This window comes from Arachis duranensis, chromosome 4, assembly GCF_000817695.3.
Source record: "Arachis duranensis cultivar V14167 chromosome 4, aradu.V14167.gnm2.J7QH, whole genome shotgun sequence".
In the NCBI taxonomy this organism is placed as follows: Eukaryota; Viridiplantae; Streptophyta; class Magnoliopsida; order Fabales; family Fabaceae; genus Arachis; species Arachis duranensis.
In genome coordinates this window covers 38,657,701-38,667,032 of record NC_029775.3, presented here as the reverse complement: position 1 = coordinate 38,667,032, position 9,332 = coordinate 38,657,701, and the positions used below count along the sequence as shown (strand labels likewise).

General features: G+C 39.9%; 1 non-coding gene across 1 annotated transcript; it reads right to left on the bottom strand.

The window, feature by feature from the left end:
- Positions 1-432: 432 nt before the first annotated feature.
- LOC127746878 (small nucleolar RNA R71) lies at positions 433-539 on the bottom strand. Its single transcript, XR_008008690.1, has one exon. It is a non-coding gene; the product is annotated as a small nucleolar RNA R71 (small nucleolar RNA).
- Positions 540-9,332: the final 8,793 nt, after the last annotated feature.

The window sequence follows — 9,332 nt, the reverse complement described above, 5'->3', positions numbered from 1 at the left end:
GAACTTGGAAAACAAAGCTCACAACCATGCTAGAGAAGGTCCTGCAAATCAAGCTGGGCAAGAAAGGAGAGTTCTAGGCTCCTACATCAATCCAAATCCAGGAAACTATGGAAGTAGCATCCAGAAGCCCATCATACATGCTAACAACTTTGAACTAAAACCCCAGCTCATCACCCTTGTTCAGAACAACTTCTCATTTGGAGGAAGTGCTCAAGAAGACCCCAATCAACATCTAACCACCTTCCTGAGAATTTATGACACTGTGAGGTCTAATGGAATCCACCCGGATGTCTATAGGCTGCTGTTGTTCCCTTTTTCACTCAGGGACAAGGCATCCAAGTGGCTCAAATCTTTCCAAAGGAGAGTTTGACAAACTGGGAAGATGTGGTGAACAAATTTTTGGCAAGATTCTACCCTCCTCAAAGAATTAACAGGCTGAAAGTTGAGGTGCAGATTTTCAGGCAACAAGATGGTGAGACTCTCTATGAGGCTTGGGAGAGGTTCAAGGACTTAACAAGAAGATGCCCACCAGATATGTTCAATAAATGGGTGCAACTTCACATTTTCTATGAAGGTCTTTCCTATGAGTCAAAGAAGGCTGTAGATCATTCATCAGGGGGCTCTCTAAACAAAAAGAAAACCATTGAAGAAGCCATAGATGTCACTGAAACAGTAGCTGAGAATGACTACTTCTATGCCTCTGAAAGAAGCAACACTCGAGTAGTAATGGAGCTGAACCACATGAATGCATTGCTAGCTCAAAATAAGATTATCACCAAGCAGCTAGCAGATCTCACCAAGAAGGTGGAGGAAGACCAAGTTGCAGCAGTCATCACTTCATCACCAACTCAAGAAAGAGTGAATATAGGAGAAGAAGGTGACTGGGAACAAGCCAACTATGTTGGAAACTCACCTAGACAAATCCATGACCCATACTCCAAAACCTACAACTCTGGATGGAGAAATCACCCCAACTTTGGTTAGTGAAATCAACAAGACCAAGGTCAAGACCAGAGACGCCATAACCTCAGTTCCAACAACAATGCAACTCACCAACATACCTTACAGAGATCATATCAACACCCACCTAACCCCAATCCACCATCACTAACGGACGATAGACTTTCAAAAATTGAGACTCTACTTGAAAATCTATGTAGAGAAGTCCAAGACAACAAGGTGTTTAAGGAAGAAGTGCGAGCCAATATCAAAAACCAAGGAGAAAACATCAAGAGACTGGAGTCCCAAGTAGGGTATCTATCTCAACAAATTTCCAAACCCACTGATGGATTTCCCAGTGATACTGAGAAGAACCCAAGAAGAGAAACAAAGAAAGTAAGGTAGGAAGAGTGTAAGATGATCACCACAAGTGATGAGAGGAGTATGAATGAGGTAGAACACCTCCAAGACAATCAAAAAGGAAATCAGGAAGAAAGGAGCCATGCACCTCAACCCACACTCAAGGAAGAGCTGAAGTGGAAGGAGACACTTAACCCATATGCACCCTTTCCCCAAAGGCGTAAAGGTGGTGTAGCAGGGAGAATGTATTCAAGATTGCTCGACATGTTTGCATCTCTTGATGTAAATATACCATTTATTAAAGCCTTCCAGCAAATGCCTTCCTACATAAAGTATATAAAGGAGCTGTTAGCCAGAAAAAGTTTATTGAAAGATGGACAAACAATAAAAATGAATAGGGATTGCAGTGCTCTCATTCAACCAGGGCCACCCACAAAGAGGAAGGATCCATGGAGTTTTCATATTCCATGTGCCATAGGAGAAACAATGATTGATAAAGGACTCTGTGACCTGGGAGCGAGCATCAATTTAATGCCTCTATCCCTCATGAAAAAACTTCAAATAAATGAGCTAACACCCACAGATGTAATCATTAAGTTGGTTGACAAAACTCAAAAACAGGCAATAGGAGTGGTTGAGAATATGCTAGTGAAGGTTGGGAACTACTTCCTCCCTACAGACTTTGTTTTCCTGGAAATGGATGAGAACCCCATTTACCCCATCATTCTGGGAAGGCCATTCTTAGCCACAGCCAGAGCACTCATAGATGTGGAATGAGGAGAGCTAGTGTTGAGAATACATGATGATCAGCTCACTTTCATTGTTTTCAACCTCTCACAAGAAGCAGATCATGATAACAAAGAGCTGATGGAGGAGCCAAACAAGGAAGCACAAGCACCACACATAAGGACTCCTATGGTTAACAACCAATGTGCTCAAAAGGAGCAACAACCAAGTGTAATCCAAAAGGAACCAGACCCACCAGAATCACATGAATTAGACAACAAAACCATTCTCAAAAAGGAAACCACAAGGAACAAGTTGGCATCAACGGACACAAGAAAAAAAGTCCCAAAGGGATGAAAAAAGAAGAAAATCCCTACAGAAGATTTCTCGCCAGGAGTTGAAGTGGTCTCTACATACTTCCCATCTATACCACCTCACCTCCCCGCTATTCCATCCCAGCTGCCTCCAGTGTACACCATCAACAAAATCTTGTCCCTAGAGCATATGGAGCTTATCAACAAGGCCAATGGACATAGGTTCACTACAAAGGGAGAAGATTTCAAGCACTATCGGCCATCTTGACAAGGACCAAACGTCAAGCTAATGATGCTAAAGAAGTGCTTCATGGGAGGCAGCCCATGTTCTATGCCCTCTTCCTTTAATTTCTAATAGTAGTAATAAGGGAAATTTCATGGATGTTTAAATAAATTTTGACGACCAATATAGACCCCTTTACATGCAGCGTATAGTACATGATAAGTTTGGTGTTCAAGGCACATCAAGTGAGCTTGAACACACTTTATGAAGAAAAATTATTCCCCTAACTTGTTGCACCATATGATCACAAACAAGTTTGGTGTACCAGCGTTGCATGCATGGGAAATTTAGTGGTTGATTGATTTGCATTCATGGAAAGCATTTAGTCATTTAAAAACAAAAGAAAAAGATTTTTTTTTAGCTAGCTCAAACCTTAAGTTTTCCCACCAAAAATTTTAATTAACCATTTGCATTCCTTTTTTTTTAGGGAATCAAAAGGGACATTGATGGTACTTGATAGGACAATTAAGGAAGGGAGATTCGGCCACTATACCAAGGAAATCTCACACTTGTCTTCAAGGGGAATATCTTTGGAAGTGTTTGCCATGCAACATTGGGAGTTGGATAGCTTTGGAGACTGAACCAAGACCCTCATAAAAGAGGTGATCCTTGTGCTCATTCAATACCAAACCCCAACCGTCCACTATCAAACAATACCATCATCCACACCCTTCAATCATTTGCCATCTTCCTATATAAACCCCCTCACACAACCTCTCCGTACACACTTCATACTATCATTCCTCTCCCTTCCTTCTCTCGGACACACACACTTTATCCTCCACTTTACCGAAAGTTTTATACATACTCTCCTAGCCATGTCTAGTGAACCACAACCACACATCAATCATCTTGCATGGTGTCATCAAGTTCTAAGAGGCAAAAAGGAAAGGAGCCCATGGAGCAACCTCCTTTTGACGCCAGGAGATTCAAAACTACCTTCCATGAGCTTCAATATGAACGGATCAAGAACAAGAAAATATTGCCAGAGTTGACATTCCAATTCAATGAGGATGAGTGCCCTAAGATCAGAGAAAAGATTGCACAGAGGGGTTGGCAAAAGCTCACCAACCTAGAGACAAAGATAAATGCAAACCTCATCAAAGAGTTCTATGCAAATGCGGTCAGAGAAGACAGTACTAGGGCACCCACCTTCAGAATTTATGTAAGAGGAACAGAGGTGGACTTCAGCCCCAACGCTATAACAAGGACTCTTCAGCTGAAATCACCACATTTTGATGAGCTTAGCTATCAAGTAAGAATAAGTAATGCTCCCAAGGAAGATGAACTTGAAGAAATTGTGAATGATATGTGTGTTATTGGGTCTGATTGGGAAAGATACTCGGATAAGAGGCCGAGGTTCATTAGGAGAGGAGACCTTATCCCAGAAGCCAAGGGATGGTTTGAGCTAGTAAGGAGGTCTATCCTTCCAGCCGTAAACAATTCTGAGGTCAATATTGCTCAAGCTACCATGGTACATTACTTAGTAAAGGGTGGAAGCATCAATGTGCATGAAATTATAGCTGAAGGGATCCAGGATTCAGCCGAGAAGAATGATCCGGGTGCTAGACTTTGGTACCCCAGCACCATCTTGAGGCTATGCATGAAAGCCAAAGTGGTATTAGAAGACAACAATCCACAATGGGTAAATCCTGGGAGGTTAGTCACGCTCCAACGCATAAATTATGTGACACCCACCCAACAGCAAAGGAGGCCTCAGATAAGGAAAAGAACAGCACAAGAAGAATCCCCCCAAGAAAAACCTCACCAAGAAGAACCCCAACAAACAGGGCACCAACAAGAAGGACAATTTGATCCAACCAATATAAATCTGTTTCACATCAAGGAAGCCATTGAGTATATGGCAAGTAGCTATATGGAGGGACAAGAACAACAACTACATGTACAAGCTCAAAGGATGTATCATCAAGAAAAACTACTCTCTAGTTGGATGGATCAATAAAGAGAGTGGCAGAAACAGCAAATGGAATTACAACAGGAGCACTACTCCCAGCTCACCCAAGCCATTAGTCAAGTGTCCAAAAGGCAAGAAAGCCAAGACAAACGCCTCCAAGAACTCAACCAACGCCAGATAGCTCAGATGAAAGCCTTCAACGAATTCAGTGTGCTCAACGAAGGAAGGCAACTCCATCGAGAAGAATTTAGCATAAACACTCAGGCTAAGTTAAACTATATGACTGGGCATATGCATAACTTGCACCCTGCCATCCCAAGTTATGAGGCAGTTCGCAAGGACATAACAGAGGAAGAAGAGGGGAAGGTGAAACAGCAAAAGGAAGCGTTAAATAAGAAGATGGAGGATGCCGGTTTCTGGAAAAAGCTTATAGGGAAGCGCAAGGGGAATGGAGACTCAAGCAATCAGGAGGATCCCAAGACAAGGGAACATGAGCATTCCAATAAGTGAAAGGTGGTGAAGTCCCTTCTTAGTTCTACCTTTTTCAAAGCTTTAAATAAGGAAAATCATGTATGAAATAGAACATGCTTCCATGGTAGCTTAGGATTTTTAATTCTGCATTTAAGTTTTTCATTGCTTAGGTTTATGTTTATTGAGCTTAATGTCTCTAGTGTTCACTTCCACCTTTCTTACTTGTATGCTTGTCTTTTAAGCTAATCAAAAAGAAAATGTAACGAAAAAAACAAGAGTGGAGTTATTTCGTGAAGTAGGTTCTGAATGTTTGTGGTAGGATGATTAGTAAGCTAAGTTGGTTCACCAAACAAGGAAAGAAGGCAACTATCTACCCTGAATCCTATGCTTAAAATACATCATATGAGAATAACTAAATAATAAGATCCCAATAAGAAAAGAGAAAGAGCAATAAAAGTGAAAAAGAAAGAAACACAATAAGAAACAATGCTAGGCACCAAGGGTTTTAAGATTGAGGCATGTGTCTGTGGTGTTCATGTGCAAGGGATATGCTTGGATGAATAAGTTCTTAGGGGTGCCTCATCACTTGGTAACTTGGATTAACTAATCCGGGATTATCAGCTGAAAGTCCACTATCAAGAGTGACTTTTGCTACAGAACACTTAGTAACCCAAAGAGGTGCTGGACACCAAGGTCTCAAGAAAGAAAAATAACAAACCATGTGCCTGCAAGGATTTGATAAAGGCCTGAAACCTAGTAAAGGAAAGAACCTAAGTTGCTATGCATGAAACCCCATAAACCAGGAATTCTACTTCTATATTATCTTCTTGCTCTTTCATTCATTCTTCCTATGTTTTAGTACTTGCTTAGGGACAAGCAAGCTTTAAGTTTGGTGTTGTGATGCCAGGGCATCTAGGCCAGTTTCATTGACCTTTTCTTTACTGTTTTAAGGTAGTTTCATGCATTTTCTTAGTGAATAAGGCAAGTTTTGGATGAAAATACACGTACACCTTGATTTAAGAAACTATTGTGAATTTCACATGATTTCTTGAGGATTTTGCTAGAATTGAAAGATAAATTGATGATGCATAATCTCATGACTTTGGCTAGAGCTTTGATGCACTTTATTTGCTTGATTTCAGGACAAAAGATGCAAGGAAGAACCACATTAGTACTCACGTTAATCTAGTTAACGTGACCACTAACGTGGAATCGTAAATAGCTTGCAACGTTAAGGAGAAAAGTGATCACCAATAACGCCCGCGAAGACATCATAAACCCACGTTAATTACCACGTTAACTAAGTTAACATGGTAGTTAACGTGGAGACAAAAGAAAGCTCCAACGTTAGCGGTAAACATGAACACCACTAACGTTCCAAGACTTGGCAATGAGCCACGTTAAGAGTCACGTTAACTTAGTTAACGTGAACTCTAACGTGGAAGAGAGGAACAACGCCAATGTTAGTGACACTCACCTTTGTCACTAACGTTGGATCAACTAGCATTGCCCACATTAGTGGTCACGTTAAGACCACTAACTTGAAAGTTAACGTAGAGCTGAGATTGATGAGCCAACGTAAGTGACACTCACCTTTGTCACTAACGTTGGAAGATGGCATTACTACCACGTTAGTGGCCATGTTAACTTAGTTAACATGAGCTCTAACATGGAGAGTAGGGGCACATTGAGCGTTAGTGACAAAGGTAAGTGTTACTAACGCTGTCGAAGGTGAGGCATAACCACGTTAAGAGCCACGTTAGTTACACTAACGTGAACTCTAACGTAGGGACAAAGGGCATAAGACAACGTTAATGGGAAAGGTGAGTCCCAATAACGCTAGCGAAGATTTACAAGGCAACGTTAGTGATGCATCAAAACTTGTCTCTCAACAAATTTTCCTTCGGCAAGTATACCGAATTGTCGTCAAGTAAAACTCACAATAGAGTGAGGTCGAATCCCACAATGATTGATTGGTCAAGCAACTTTAGTTAGAAGAATATGCTAGTTGAGCTAAACAAAATTTAGATTGAGATGCAGAAATTTAAATAATTGGAAAGTAAATAACAGAAATTAAAGTGCAGAATCTTAAATGAGGATTTGGGGTAATAAGCATGAAATTAAATGGCAGAAAGTAAAGAGAATGGGTAAGATCAAAATTGGGGAAATCATTGGGTTCAGGAGATGTTGCATTCTCCGGATCAAGTTCATTCTCATCTCTTCCTCAATCAATGCATTCATTGATCTCCTTGGCAATCTTAAGTGATTGGTGATGATTAGATTTTTGATGGCATAGAAATTCACTAATGAAATCTCGTTGTAAAGTATAGTTTCTAAACCAAGCAATAATCCTTTCATACAAAAGATTGTTTGTCACAAGTAACAAACCCCTAAATTTATAAACCGAAGTATTGAACCTCGGATCGTTCTCTCTAGGATTTACAATAAAGTGTCTTGTTATTGGTTGTGAGTTATATTTGGGGTTTTTAAGATTTTAGACAAGAAATATAAATGGCAAAGAAAATAAACTAACAACTAGCAAAGCTCTTGGCAAGATATGAGAACTAGAAATCCTATCCTAGTTATCCTCCTCAATTTTGATAACAAATTATCCATTACTCCCACTTAGTTAACCTCTAACCATGGAGGAAAGTCAAGTGGATGAATAAATTTGATTCCTCAAGTCCTAATCAACTCCTAAAGGAAAGACTAGCTTTAGAGGCATTCAAATCAATTAGCAACTTCTAATTATCAATCAACAAAGGAATTAGACAACTCAAGAGTCACTAATTACTCTACCTAGGCCAAGAGGAAGAAAACCCACACTAAAATCCAACCAAGCATTTCATCAAACACTTGGAAGGCACAAAAGAAAAGTATAGTAAATTGACAACAAGAATGAAATCTAACAACAATTATTGAAAGGAATTAACAACAACAATTAAAAGAAACACATTTATTATCAATTACCTTGAATTGAATGGAAAGAGAGTAGAAGAAACAACAGTAGATCTACAACAAAACACAAGAACAACATAAAAGAGATTACAACTAAAGAATGGAAGAAGAATGAATGTAACTACAAGGAATTGAGAAGATAGAAGTAGAAGAAGATGAATTAAAATCTAGATCTAAGAACTAAACCTAATCCTAATCCTAATCCTAGAGAGAAGTGAGAGCTTCTCTCTCTAAAACTAACTCCAACTACTAAACTAAGCTAAACTATGACTAATGGTAACTAACTTCCTCATCCCTCTTCAATCCTTGGCTTAAATAGCATCAGAAATGAGTTAGATTGGGCCCACAAGGCTTTAGAATTTGCTGGCCACGTATTGCTTTAAGTGGATCATATGGCAGCAACGACGCGTGCGCGTACAGTGCACGTGCGCGTCACCATATGTGTAGCAACTATGGCAAATCTTATATCATTTCGAAGCCCTGGATATTAGTGGTGGACAAAATTGTGATCATCAATAGTGGCTCCAATGACTTGGTAGCTCTCACACGTGAATTACACTTAGTCACAACACCGCACAACTAACCAGCAAGTGCACTGGGTTGTCCAAGTAATACCTTACGTGAGTAAGAGTCGATCCCACGGAGATTGTTGGTATGAAGCAAGCTATGGTCATCTTGTAAATCTTAGTCAGGCAGATAATAATTGGTTATGGGAAATATAAAGAGATACTTGCTTAAATAATAAAGGATAGAAATACTTATGTAAATTAATGACAGGAATTTCAGATAGGTGCATGGAGGTGTTATGATCCTTCCGAATCTCTACTTTCTTATTACATTCATCCAATCCTTCTTACTCCTTTCCATGGCAAGCTGTATGTAGGGCATCACCGTTGTCAATGGCTACTGATGAGCGGATAATTTATACGCTTTTTGGCATTGTTTTTAGTATGTTTTTAGTATAATCTAATTAGTTTTTAGTATATTTTTAGTAGTTTTTAGTTAAAATTCACTTTTCTGGACTTTACTAGGAGTTTGTGTGTTTTTCTGTGATTTCAGGTATTTTCTGACTGAAATTGAGGGTTATGAGCAAAAATCTGATTCAGAGACTGAAAAGGACTGCAGATGCTGTTGGATTCTGACCTCCCTGCACTCGAAGTGGAGTTTGTGGAGCTACAGAAGCCCAATTGGCGCGCTCTCAACGGCATTGAAAAGTAGACATCCTGGGCTTTCCAGCAATGTATAATAGTCCATACTTTGCCCGAGATTTGATGGCCCAAACCGGCATGGCAAAACAGCCTCAGAAATTCCAGCGTTTAACGCTGGAACTGGCATAAAAATTGGAGTTAAACGCCCAAACTGGCAT